At 40.8% G+C, this 14292-nt stretch overlaps 1 protein-coding gene and 1 long non-coding RNA gene across 5 annotated transcripts in view; one reads left to right on the forward strand and one right to left on the reverse strand.

Annotated features, from left to right (window-relative positions):
- The window catches only part of CCDC141 (coiled-coil domain containing 141), a 168323-nt gene that overhangs the window by 68458 nt on the left and 85573 nt on the right, over window positions 1-14292 (forward strand). The gene's annotated exons all lie outside the window — the stretch shown is intronic.
- Window positions 3978-7200, reverse strand: LOC118500065. The gene is made up of 2 exons (XR_004902589.1): window positions 6340-7200; window positions 3978-4594 (listed from the first exon to the last, which is right to left on the reverse strand). It is a non-coding gene; the product is annotated as an uncharacterized LOC118500065 (long non-coding RNA).

Below are 14292 nucleotides of genomic sequence, written 5' to 3' on the forward strand. Positions count from 1 at the left end.
TTTCCTGCTTCATTTGTCTGAGGTCCTTCCTTATACTTTAAAGTATGCTTTATTTTTATATTAAATTTTGGGTCCTTCCAGTGCATGAATTCCGTTTCTCCTGATTGAGGTTTTCTAGTGCGTTACTTGTGCTCATCACTTTCATTTCCCCCTGTGAGTTAGTATTCCCTTGGCGTGTCAGCAGCTTCGACAGCTGAAGCCTGGGACAGGTGGGCACTGGCACTTGAACGTGTCCTTTTCTCCATGAGTTGCTGGGGCCACGGTGCCCCTGAGCACAGAGGTTTCTGTTACTACAGTGAGGGTTCACCATCCCCAGTTTGCCCTCCTACCCCAGACACATAGAGAGGGAACCCCTTGGAGGACCTGCCACTGATTAGACTCTGGACCCTGCTTTGTTCCAAGACCATTTTCCTGGGTTATGTTCTGTCCAGCTCATGTGGTAGAGAGTCGGGGAGGGCATACTAAGAAACATGTCAGGGTGCTTATTTCTCAGATTTAGCTCTCGACTGGTCAGGTTCCAGTGCTATCCTGATGTTGTTCCTCTCCCCTGGCTACTACTGACCTAGATTTCCCAGATTTCCCACTGCTAGACTACTATGTTTTATCCTGAAAAGGTCATTGACTAACAGTGATGAGGCAGGTGGCAAGGGGAAGCATCGTGTCAGAAAGTGCTCCCCTGACTTTATCTCCTGCCTGTGGCATCCAGCCTTATTCTAGTCCAGATGGCTGTGACCCTGACATGGAGATGCAACCAGCTTTGGGCTCCTCGAGGAAAGTTCTCTTTCCTATAAAGTTTACTCTCACATGTCCTTTGTGGGAAGGATGAGCTGCATGATTTATAGGGCTCAGTACAAAATGAAAATATAGACTTTTCCTTTAAAAAACTAGGGATTTTGCCCTGGCTGGTGTGGCTGAGTGGATTAAGACCAGCCTAAGAATCAACGGGTCGCTGGTTCGATTCCCAGTCAGGGCACATGCCTGGGTTGCAAGCCAGGTCCCCAGTCGGGGGTGCACGAGAGGCAACCACACATTGATGTTTCTCTCCCTATCTTCTCCCTCCCTTCCACTGTCTAAAAATAAATAAATAAAATCTTTTAAAAAATTGTTGGGATTTCAATGTGGCAACAACAGCACATTAACCCAAGCATGGGGCCCTTTTGAACACAGGGCCCCATGCGGCTTCATAGGTCACAGGACAATGAAGCTGTCCGGTTCACAGTGTTAAGAATTCTCAGCCCTGACTGGTGTAGCTCAGTGGATTGAGCTCGGGCTGGGAACCAAACTGTCCCAGGTTCGATTCCCAGCCAGGGCACATGCTTGGGTTGCAGGCCATAACCCCCAGCAACCGCACATTGATGTTTCTCTCTCTCTCTCTCTATCTCCCTCCCTTCCCTCTCTAAAAATAAGTAAATAAAATCTTTAAAATAAATAAATAAATAAAAGAATTCTCAAAGAAACTAGCCACCTTTGATGTTTAAACACTTTTCTTAACTACTTTACTAACCTCTTCCCACCTGGACTAGCAATTTTTCTAAAAATAGAGATTATATTGCTCTACTGGGTTGTGTCTCTATAGGAAAAAGGCTGAAGTTCCTGCTGTGTCACCCACTACGCAATCTTGGGTGCACTTGACCTCTCTGAGTAAGGAGGAGTGTAGCTATGAAAACTCAGAAAATATTTGTGAAAATATCAGCATTTTAGTAGTGGCACCAAAAATGTTGTTTTCTTTCCCAGCCATGATGTAAATGTTCCAATAGTTTTCATGTGTGGTTTTGCAGTGATCTCATTCCTTGGTCTTGGAGAAGGGTTCCAATTTTCTGTGTCAGACAGGAAGCGGCATATGACGTGTGGGACTTTTATTTGGGTGTGAGTATGAGGAGAAGGGGGACTACTTCTTTCAAAGGAGCTGGGGATTCATCCGTAAAACTGAAGTAAACAATCTGGTGACTCAGGGAAAGTAGGTGCTCCTGGTTCCACAGCTAAACCCAAGAGCCGGGACAGCTCTGCATTGCTTATTAGTCTGCTTACTACGTTCTTTCTAAAGAAAAAAAAAAAACTTTGAAAGTGCCTCTATAATTTCTTGCTAGAATGCATTTCTTTGGAATGCATTCAAATAAGAAATATGGCAACTTTCATATCTCTTAACACACATGATACCTTATTCAGAATGTGCTGAAACATGTGAACTAAAGGATTTTTAATATAACCTTTCACTACGAGTGATTGCATTAAATATACTTCCTTTACTAATTATGAAAAAATATTTTCATTTTACATATGTTTAACAAATAAAGAAACAGAAGACATGGATGATTATAAATTGCCCTTTGTTTAAGAACCTTCAATACTCTTAGACTGTATCATGTATCAGTTTGATGCCCCAAGGCTTGAGTTCAACCTTTGGAGTTCAGAGTAAGTTGTGGGGTGTATTAAAATAATACATAAATAGCCCTGGCCGGCGTGGCTCAGTGGATTGAGCACAGGCTGGGAACCAAAGTGTCCCAGGTTTGATTCCCAGCCAGGGTACATGCCTGGGTTGCAGGCCATAACCTCCAGCAACCGGACATTGATGTTTCTCTCTCTCTCTCTCTCTCTATCTCCCCCCCTTCCCTCTCTAAAAATAAATAAATAAAATATTTTAAAATAATACATAAACAAACACTTTCTCATTGTCTCCTTTGGGGAAGCATAGTCATTCCTTTTTCCACACATCAAAAACAATGTCCACATAAAACAGCCTTCTGGAACCAACCTGTACGTCAGTTGGGAGACAAACTTTCCCTCTGCCAGTTTGGGTCCAGTGACTGGGAGCTGCTGATTAATTTACAATAGATAGATTATCAGAAATAAAGACAGGTTTATTTTCACACATGCACCTGGAAGCTCCTAGTAATGGAAAATTTGTATAATAGCCCAAAGTAAAGGTGTGTATATATATATATATGCCTTTACTTATATATTTTATATATATACATATATACATACATACATATATATATAAAGAAAGAAAGGGGATTTTTAGTGCCTTGGTGGGTGAGTATTGAGCGTTGTTGTGGGCCTTTGGATGCTAATGGCATGGCAGGCTGCCTTCCTCCTGCTGAAAGTTTCCCAGTGAGAAGGTATGTGGCAGCTGAATCTGCACTTCTTGGTACTAAGGGTCAGTCTTCTTTCAACCAGGAAACTCCCTGGGAAGGGGTCCCTGGTGGCTGTATTTTCAGGATACTGCTTATGTTTCAGTAATGTTTTTCCTGAAGCTGCTGATTGTTCAGACATTTTCAGTTTAAAGTAATTTTCAGACCACAGTGGTGAGTGCTGAATCCCTTGGTTCAGGCCAGGCACTTTGTAGCTAAAGTACATAGAATTACCTGGGGGCTTTGAAAAAATACCAGAGTCTAGATCTCATGGTTAGGGGTTCTGTGTAGTTTGGGGCATTAGAAATTTTTTAAAGATTTTATTTATTTATTTTTAGAGAGGGAAGGGAGGGAAAGAGAGAGAGAGAGAGAAACATCAATGTGTGGTTGCTAGGGGTCATGGCCTGCAACCCAGGCATGTACCCTGACTGGGAATCAAACCTGAGACACTTTGGTTTGCAGCCCACGCTCAATCCACTGAGCTATGCCAGCCAGGGCTAGAAATTTTTTAAAATATATTTTATTGATTATGTTATTACGGTTGTTCCATTCCCCACCCCCTCTTTATTCCCCTCCACTCAGTACCCCTGTCCCACCAGCATTCCCTCACCTTAGTTCATGTCCGTGGGTCATACACGTAAGTTCTTTGGCTTCTCCATTTCCTATACTATTCTTAACTTCCCCCTGTCTATTCTGTACCTACCATTTATGCTTCTTATTCCCTGTACCTTTTCCCCCATTCTCCCCCTCCCCATGATCACATGATAACCCTCCATGTGATCTTTGTTTCTGTGATTCTACTCCTGTTCTAGTTGTTTGCTTGGTTTGTTTTACTCTCAGTTTTTAGGTTCAGTTGTTGAGTTTGTTGTCTTTTCACTGTTCACAGTTTTGATCATCCTTTTTGCTTAGGTAAGCCCCTTTATTTTAACATTTCATATAATAAGGGCTCTTTTTCAAATTCATTGTCCATCTTAAACTGTTGAAGTTTTGGTCAAAAAAGAAATTCAGATTTCCCATTGCTAAAAAAAATGTGGACTATCTGGCAATATCAGGTGCTCCATTCCATATAGATACCGCAGCTCTTGGCTGGAGCCTGGGATAGCTGTTTCCTTTAGAAAAAGGTGTGTGTACTCCAGCTTGCCACAGGCCTCACCACTCCTCTTTGCCTACCTTGCTTTACTTATTCACATTATGTACCTGGCCCCTGGGAGCATTTGGGTTTGAGACATGTTGAACAATAAGGTACCATCCTAAAGGAGTAGTAACTTCACCTGGTTTGCATTTTAGAAAATTACTTTGGAAATAATGTGAGTGATAAGAATGAAAGAGAGTGACACTGAAGTGAGGAAAGTCACTTAGAGAACTATTGTAGTCTGAAGGAGAGTGTGTTAAGTGGGGCATGGTGTCTTTTTTAAATGCAGGTGATTAATCCCCATCTTAAAGACTTTAAGGAGACTCAGAGTCTTGTTTTTTTAAAAAAAAAAATCAAGCTCTTTTTATTTTAATTGTTGTTGTAGTACAATTTTCTATCTTTTACTCCCATCCCAGCTCACCCACCCAGCCCTCTTCTCTTCCCTCCCATTTCCACCCTCCCCTAGTTTTTATCCATGTGTCCTTTATACTTGTTCCTGTAAACCCTTCCCCTTTTCCCCTGAAATTTCCCTGAAATTCCCTCTCTTCTCCCCTTCCCTCTAAACACTGTCAGTCTGTTCTCTATTTCAGTGTCTTTCGTCATATTTTGCTTGCTTCTTTGTTTTGTTGTTTAGGTTCCTGTTAAAGGTGAGATCATATGGTATTTGCCTTTTGCTGCCTGGCTTATTTCACTTAGCATTATGCTTTCCAGTTGCATCTATGCTGTTGCAAAGAGTAGGAGCTCCTTCTTTCTTTCTGCTGCATAGAATTCCATTGTGTAAATGTACCCTAGTTTTTTGATCCATTCATTTACTGATGGGCATCTAGGTTGCTTCCAACACTTGGCTGTTGTAAATTGTGCTGCTATGAACACTGAGGTGCATAGGTTCTTTTGGATTGGTGTTTCAGGGTTTTTAGGATATAATCCTAGCAGTGGAATTGCTGGGTCAAAAGGCAGATCCATTTTTAGTTTTCTGAGAAAATTCCATACTGTTTTCCATAGTGGTTGTACCAGTCTGCAATCCCACCAACAGTGCACTAGGGTTGCCCATTCTCCACAACCTCTCCAACACTTGTTGTTTGTTGCTTTGTTTATGATGGCCATTCTGACTGGTGTAAAGTGATATCTCATTGTGGTTTTAATTTGCATCTCTGTGATAGCTAGTGATATTGAGCACCTTTTCATGTGTCTCTGGATCCTCTGTATGTCCTCCTTGGAGAAGTGTCTGTTCAAGTCCTTTGCCCATTTTTTAATAGGGCTGCTTGTCTTGTTAGAGTGGAGTCATGTAAGTTCTTTATATATTTTGGAGATTAAACCCTTGTCTGAGGTATCATTGGCAAATATGTTTTCCCATACAGTTGGTTCTCTTTTTATTTTAATACTGTTTTCTTTAGCTGTGCAGAAGCTTTTTATTTTGATGAGATCCCATTTGTTTATTCTTTCCTTTATGTCCCTTGCTCTGGGGGATCTATTAGTAAAAATGTTGCTGTGTGAAATATCTGAAATTTTCCTGCCTATGTTCTCCTCTAGGACTTTAATGGTGACATGGCTTATGTTTAAGTCTTTTATTCACCTTGACTTTATTTTTGTGTATGGTATAAGTTGGTGCTCGAGTTTCATTTTTTTTTTTGCACGTAGCTGTCCAGTTCTGCCAACACCATTTGTTGAAGAGACTGTTTATACTCAACTTTGTGTTGCTGCTCCCCTTGTCAAATATTAACATGGATTGGAAGAATTAACATCATCAAAATGTCCATGCTACCCAAAGCAATTTACACATTCAATGCAATACCTACTAAAGTACCAATGGCATATTTCACAGACATAGAACAAACATTTCAAAAATTTATATGGAACCATAAACAACCCCGAATAGCTGCTGCAATTTTGAGAAAGAAAAGCAAAGTAGGAGGGATCACAATACCTGATACCAAACTGTATTACAAGGCCACTGTAATCAAAACAGTCTGGTACTGGCATAAAAACAGGCACATGGACCAATGGGACAGAACAGAGAGCCCAGAAATAAGCCCAGGCCTCTACGGTCAATTAATATTTGACAGAGGGGGGCAGAACCTTGTTATTTGAAGTGTGGCTCCCAGGAGCAACATTAGCAACATCTGGAAGTCTTAGAGATGCAGAATCTTGGACTCCACTCACCAAACCTTTTGGGTCTGAAAGTGCATTTCAGGACAGAGAAATTAAATTGACTCTACAGTTTAAGAGGCACTGACTCTGAGGTTTTCCCCATATATTTCATGTGTGTGCACATTCTCCTTAATTTTCATAGATGAATATATATTGTTCATAAAGTCCTTGATTAAAAATAATCTTTGAAGTTCTGGAAGAGAAGCCATCTAAAAATGGTGTATAGAAACATCATCTTCAATGTTTTAATACAGTAGAGTTCACATTCCTCAGATTCAAGATTAAAACCATCATCCACAATTCATTATGTAATCCGATTTTCCAAGTCATTGAAAATATTTTCCAGTTGTTGCTGAGTGATTTCGTAAATTGGATTTGTGATCTTGGCCTCAAGTTTCTTCAAATAATATTATTTAGAGGTCTTAAAAAACGCCAGTTCTTAGGAGCCACAAAATCTTTATCCAGAGGAAAAAGTCAAGTTTAAAGTTACAAAGTATTTATAATGATGAGATAAGGAAGTAAAGCAGAATCTCTTGTAAATTTGTTTGAATAATTTAAATGTACAATTATCCTCATAGAACCACTACAAGAAAGTTGCTGTTTAAAAATATGTTTATTGTTTTATTTTTATGATTACATAATATATCCTACTTTTAGAAAAAAATAGAAAAGACATGCTCTGGCCAGGTAGCTCCATTGGTTGGAATGTTGTCCCGTATGCCAGGGTTGATTCGATCCCCAGTCAGGGCACATGCAGGAGGCAACTAATGAGTGCATGGATGGGTGGGACAGCAAAATCAACGTCTGTCTGTCTGTCTGTCTGTCTCCCCTCCCTCTCAAGTAAATTTTTAAAAATTAAAAAAATAAAATACATAAAAATGAAGAAAACTAAAATCACTCATAGTGTGTGGGTATATATGACAATGAAAAAGAAATGTAAGACATACAAAATATGGAGTATTCCAAAATTGTGTGTTTGTGTATGTATACGACATAAATGTGTGTTTATATACAAAATTGTATATGTGTTGTTTTGTAGTGTGATTTTTACAGTTATCATTATATCACAAGCATTTCTCCATTCAAATGCATATTTTATATGTTTTTAATGATTGTGCATTATTAAACCATATAGCTATATTATGCATTATTGGGTCACTGTATACAAAGTATCTCAGAATATGGCAGTGGAGTAAATGGTACACTCCTAGGGCCTGGAGTTAAATCTCTGCCTCTCTGCTTATTTCTGATGCTCTGTGCAGAGGTTTCTTGTGTACCTGAACCTGGGCTTTCACACCTGTGAAAGAGGGTAACAACTGTATCTGTTCATACAGTTCTTATAAGGATTAATTTTGTTCTCATACGACAGCACTCAGCACTGTGTGGTGCACAACACAACCACAAGATCATTCGGGCTTTTTCCGTTAAGTGGTGGTTAAACAAACATGGCATTCCTTAGCATATTCTCTGTATAATACCATATCATCTGCACATTTCCCCATCCCTGTTCATTTGTCTCTGGCTCATCTGTCTACTTGTAAAAAACCATTCTTTGAATGTATCCAAACCAGGGCTTTTCAAACTTTAGCGCACTCATAAATTCCTTGGTGATCTTAAAATGCAGATCTGGGGTGGGGCCCGCGTGTCCGCACTTCTCACAAACTACCGTGCAACATGGATGCTACTGCTCCGTGGGCCCCCACTTGTGTAACACAGGCTATGAAGGAAAGAACTGTGGATGAATGAAAACATGTTAAGTGATGGAGTCGAAAGTAATATTGGGTCATTGTAAGAACTAGGAAGGTTTAAGGCTAAAGAAAATTTTGAGTCTCTTAAGGTATAGACATGATTGTCTGAACTTTGTACTTGATTTCTGCCTATGTTTGCATTCATGCCTAGACCCATTACTCAGGTCATGGAAGATCAAAAACCAAGTATTTAAATTTTCCAATTGCTCCTTTTTAAGAATAGAAATATTTCCTCAGAAATAGCATTTACATGACCTGTTTAGTACAAAAGGAGCTGCTTATAGGTTTCTTGAGTGGTTCAGGGAGTGCATAGCAAAATCTAGAGTTCTTATAATAGTTTCTGGGTTGTCCAAATATTTTCCAAGTGCTTCACAAACATTGCTGAGCTATTTATTTCTCATTGCAGCACATAGAACCATGTGTAAAGAAGCTGACCATTCTGCTATTTGAATTTCCATTACATTTCCAAATTTCTTCACTGAAAAAATATGAAAAAATGGTAAAACCACTTTAAAACATATTGCTTCAGTAAATCAGTTCACATCTCTGAAGATTATAAGGAAAACCTATAAAATGAAGCACAGTTTCTTTTACAATGTTTTATGTAATTTAAAAAATAAAGTGGGGTCTGAATCTGAAATGTCTCAAAGTAGAAATTAAATGAATCTCCAAACAGTAAAGACACCTGCATTAGTGCATTTCAATTCCTCTGTCTTTATTTTGGTGAATAAATTGTTTTACTTGTCTGATCTTTTAATGAACTTCCCAATTAAAAGCAGATGTCTCTTTTTCACACAGAACATAAATTAGAAACAATTTTATTAGGAACAGACAAATAGGTATATATAGATTGGATTTGCCTGTAAGCATTGGGAAAATCTGCAAAATAGTGGAATTTTTGCATTGGTAACCCTACTATAGGCTTAACTTGTGAGTTAACTTAAAGCTTAGTGAACCATATGCTTTCATTCCCAGGAAAATTTGATTTGGAAAGTCCTTTGGAAATACTTATGCCCATCTAAGAAGGGGATGAGTTAAGAAAGCAAATAAAGAATATTGTACTTTATGATCACTAAATTCAAAACTACCTACTTTGGAATCTTCACCAGCTTGCTAAGTTTAAATGCTTAGAGAATTTTTTTCTTTGCTAGTTTTTGTCGTTTATTTATTTATTTATTTTTAGAGAGGGAAGGGAGAGGGAGAGAGAGAGAGATACAGAGAGAGAGAGAGACAGAGACAGAGACAGAGACAGAGACATGAATGTGCAGTTGCTGGGGGCTGTGGCCTGCAGCCCTGGCATGTGCCCTGGCTGGGAATCGAACCTGTGATACTTTGGTTTGCAGCCCGCGCTCAATCCACTGAGCTACGCTAGCCAGGGCTAGTTTTTGTAGTTTTGACTTACACAAAAATTCTTCATATAGATTCTTTCTTCTTCTCTTTCTCCTCCTCCTTCTATTATTTGCCAACCCTTAAGTAAAAATTCCCTCAGAGCCTGGCTTTTACATTACTGTTGTTACAACTCAAGATGATATTGCTATCATAATAGTGCTAGTGAAGTTGAATCTACTTGAAGAAGGCATTTTCTTATGGCTTAACATAGTCTTATGATGCAATCCCTTCAAATTTCCTGCGCTACCCCAGCGTCTGCCTGGTTGGTGACAGCCAGTGCTGTGGCCTCAGAGTTCCTCAATGTTCTTTACTCCAAAGGCCTTCACTTCAGCCTCCATGCATGTGGCTACACTTGGTTCCACACAACTCCCCAAACCGCCCTCATCACACCCCCTTTTCTGCAATCTTCTGGCTTCCCTCCTTGTCCTATATGGCATGGGCCAAGGCTATTGGCGAGTAAATGCAGCCCCCCCGTCTGCTGTTTCTTCCCCCATCTGAAAGAAGATGAAACAATTAGAATAATGTATCTGATTAGCTCTATGTAGAAAGTAAATGATTTATTACCAGTTAGCCTTAAAAATTCCTTTCTTTATCATATGTTAATTCTTTGCTCCATTCTCCATAACAACCAGTTCAAAACTTCCATGCTTTTAAAAAATTCTCAGGCTTTACTTAACCTCCAAGTCACTTAGTCATACAAATAAAACTGCTTGACTTTTTTTCCTCTCTGCCCTTTTTTTCCCCACTCGTGTTCTGTTTACTTTTAATTCCCTTTGTCCAAATGTAAGCCTTCATCCATTTTCTAAATTCCTCTTTTCCCATCTCTGTATTTGCCTCTTTTCATTCTTAACATCTCACTTTCAGTTACTCTGTCTTCTTCCTTTCATTATATTTTAATATTTCACAAAACTGAAAACAAAAGTATTGCAGTTCAACCCTTAAGAAGCTAACCTACATTTTTCTTGACTATTACAGTAATAGGTTGAATCATGCCCCCCAACATCCATATGTTGAAGTCCTAGCCCCCCAGTATCTCAGAATGTGATCTTACTTGGAAATAGGGTTATTACAATGGTAATCAGTTAACATGGGGATGTTAGGGTGGGCCCTCATTAAATATGACTTTAAAAAAGGGGCACTTTGAACACAGAGGAAGACACACAGAAAGGGAGATGCCATGAAGAGACACAGGGAGAAGCCGGCTGTCTGCAAGGCCCGAGAGCAGCCTGGAGCAGGTCCTGCTCCCACAGCCCTCGGATGGAACCAACCCTGTTCAGCCCTTGATTTTGAACTTCTAGCCTCTGGAACAGTGAGAGGAAGACTTTCTGTTGTTCAGGCCACTGAGTGTGGGATTTTGTTACTACAGCCCTAGGAAACTACAGCTGTTTCATTGTCTGCCTCCTTGGCCTCCCTCTGGCTACCCCCACCCCCACATCCTTGCCTGCTTTGGGAGAAGCTGCTCTTTCTCAAGTGACTGGTGGCTCAAAGCTCTCTAGGCATTTGTCCTCTGAGGTGCTACTTTCTCTAGTTCTTCCATCTTTGGGATGATGCCTTCAAAATCTTTCAGTGCCACCTCTTTCTCCATTCTTGCTTTGCATATAGTGCCTAATCTTTGGTGCTTTTCTCATTTCACATGTTCTTCACTTGGAGTTGTTTTTGTTTCGATTGTGGTTCAATTACAGTTGTCCCTATTTTTCACCCATTGCTCTCCCCTGCCCCATCCAACCCCCCTCCCAAAGAGAATCCCCACCTCACTGTCCTTGTCCATGGGTCCTTCGTACGTGTTCCTTGACTTGACCCTTCCCCTTCTTTCCCCCATTATCTCCCCCCCCCAATCCCCTTTGGAGTTGTTTAATCTCATGATGACAATGTTACTTTTAGCTTGCTGATTTCTAGACATTTCAAAAAATCTCCAACTTCTATATCTTCTCTCAAATCTACTCTTCTTTTCAGAAATTCCCATTAAAGATATGCATATTAAATTATTACTAGCACTTCTAACTCAACTAAAATCATTCCTTTTCCTGTTTTCTTTCTTGGCTAAATTCATTGCAGCCCTTTGGCCATCAAGGTTAGAGAGACTTCGGGGTCACATTACAATCCTCATTCTTCCTCTCCCCTCACTTTGCTCATCTCTCAACTTTAGTCAGCTCTCACCTCCTTAGCTTCTTCTCATCTTACCCAGAACCTCACTTTAGTTGGGCTCTCAGAATCCTTAACTGAGACTATTACAATTATGTTGTGTAGTAATAGGAATCTGAGCCTACAAACTACAATATTTGCATGAAATATTGCGTGTTTGTTTAAAAAAATTCTTTTTATTCAATATTAGCTTGATTCCAACCTCCCCTCCTCTGGCAGGACATCTAGTCTCTGTCGTTATTGGAGCACCCTCTCCTCAGGGCTGTGCAAGTGTTCCTGGGCCCACACAGTACCGCAGCACTGCAGTCACCAGTGCACTCTGGTCCCCTCTGAAACAATCACTGTGTCAGCCTGGATGGAGACTGCAGTTTCAGCAGCTCTGCTGCCTCTGTGCCTGTTTGGGGTCCCAGGCTGGCCCATGTGCCAGTCCCTGAAGGAAACGCACAGCCATCTCCAGGGAAGCCTCATGGCACTGCTCGGAGAAGACCATGCGTCTCCACACACCTCATCTTACACCTTGCCTTCTCACTGTGCTAGCCAGACCTCCCAGTCTCTCGGGGCCCCTCACCCTTATCTGCTCCTTTATCACCATCTATCATAATGTCTTCAATCGATTCAGTCTTTACAAAAGACAAGAAGGGAAACAGCATGCAGGTAACTTCTGCTTTGGGTCTTAATATAAACTTCACTAAGGCAAAAGAAAATATTTATTGTCTTCTTGAAACACGGTCAGATAACACAGTATAGGAAGAACACAATAAATTATCCACCCACATGCCTAACTGGCAACTGAGCTGTCAGTCTTTCCACTCGGCAATAATTCTTTATGATATCATCAAAGTTACCTCTGGGCAAGCTGAGACCAGGCCTTTTTTCTCTCAAGCATCTCCAGGTACAAACTCTCATGGAATTTAAATACCCCCTGCCCTTTGCCTGCTCCCCAGTCTGTAAGACTCCCCAGTTCTGAACTTGAACTGTTTATCATTCCTGTGCTTACCACATACTTCTTACCACTGAGTCTTTGTTTAATCTGAACCCTCAGCATAGAATTTCTTTTTCCTTATTTTCTTTTCCTTCTCATTCAAAGTTAATCACAAATTCTAGTGTTAAAGTTGACATAAGAAGAGTAAAGCCAAAGACAGGTATAGCTTGAAATCACAATTTGGTTACCAAAGAGGACAAGGAGTTGAATGAAAATAGACTGTGCTATCAAAGTGAAATCGGTGGCAAAGTATTAACAACGGAGTCAGAAAAGCTAAGCAGAAACAGACATTGCAAACAGAGTTCGGTGTATAATTCAAGATTGGACCCAAGATTGGACCAGCTAAGAAGCAAGACAAAGCACCCACATTCACAGGACATTTGGGTTATATTTTAGTGTTAAAAAACAAAATTCAACTGAGTAAATTTTAAAGATCTTACTGGCTTTATTCAACAATTCATGAATCAGGCAGCCTCCCATCTAGCAGATAGAAAGAAGCTCACATGATCTGTACAAAATGAAATACTTATAGAGGCAGAAGGGGGTGGGGACAAGGAAGGGACACCAGCACAACAGATTGGTCATGGTATGTCACTGCCTTTTGGGCGATGGCAGGGGTCTATCAGGCAGACCACCTCACTAGTGCTGACCGAGGGCTTCTGACTGACTGACTTAAGATTTCATTTCTAGGAGAGGTTGAAGCTGTAGTTACTCTCGGTTTGGTGACAAGGGGCTTAGCATAGGTAACTCTCCTTTGGGCCTGTTGTCTTGTTTTCAAAAGAGGGCAGTGCATTGGGCAGAGAGGGTCTATCTGAAGCTCTCAGTCTCTGTTCTAGCCTAGAGAGTGAACCTGTCCAGATCTTTGTGGACAACCTTGAGTCTCAGAGTTGGTGCAGATTACTTCTCTGGGAAGCTTTTTGATCCCTTTAGCACTTATCCTTCTCTTCTCATGCAGCATTGCTTATTGCTCAGTTAAGGAATCTTCCATCCTTCCTGGAATTTCAGCTATTCACATGTCTGATTTCCCCACAGCTGTGAATTTCTCAAAAGTAAGGGCATATTTTGGGGGGTTTCCTGTAGTACCCAGAAAGAGGGTTAAGATAATGGAATTAAACACAGCTAGTGTTGTTACCAAACAGAAGTGGGGTTCAGCTGCCCACTGTCACCAAAAGGCAAACTCTAGAGGCAGAGACTGGTGAGAAAAGAAAAAGGTTTCTATTTGAATGCTGAACAATCTGGGAGAATGAGGGACACCCTGTCTCAAAGCTCATCTCCTCTGTAAAACCTGGACAAAACCTAGCTGTCTTCAGTAAAATCAAAGCTGAAGGCAGTACCCAGAATTCTTGCTCCATTTTAAAGTACCATCCCCTTGGGGACCTGTGGCAGCTGCTAAGCTGTCATCCAGGTAGCTCAGCTTGTTCCCAGCAGCTGTCCAGCTTCAGGTGTGCCTCCACCTTAGAGGCTGTGGCTTCTAGGGCCACAAAGTCTCATACTCCAAGGTCAGAGAGCATGTGAATGCACCAGTGAATGTTCCACCAGGTCCACATGAGAAAGAGAGAGGGGAGAGAGAGAGACAGAGTCAGAGACACTGAGACCCCCTGCTGGAGGCCGTGGGCCACA

This window comes from Phyllostomus discolor, chromosome 4 (genome assembly GCF_004126475.2).
Source record: "Phyllostomus discolor isolate MPI-MPIP mPhyDis1 chromosome 4, mPhyDis1.pri.v3, whole genome shotgun sequence".
Classification (NCBI taxonomy): Eukaryota; Metazoa; Chordata; class Mammalia; order Chiroptera; family Phyllostomidae; genus Phyllostomus; species Phyllostomus discolor.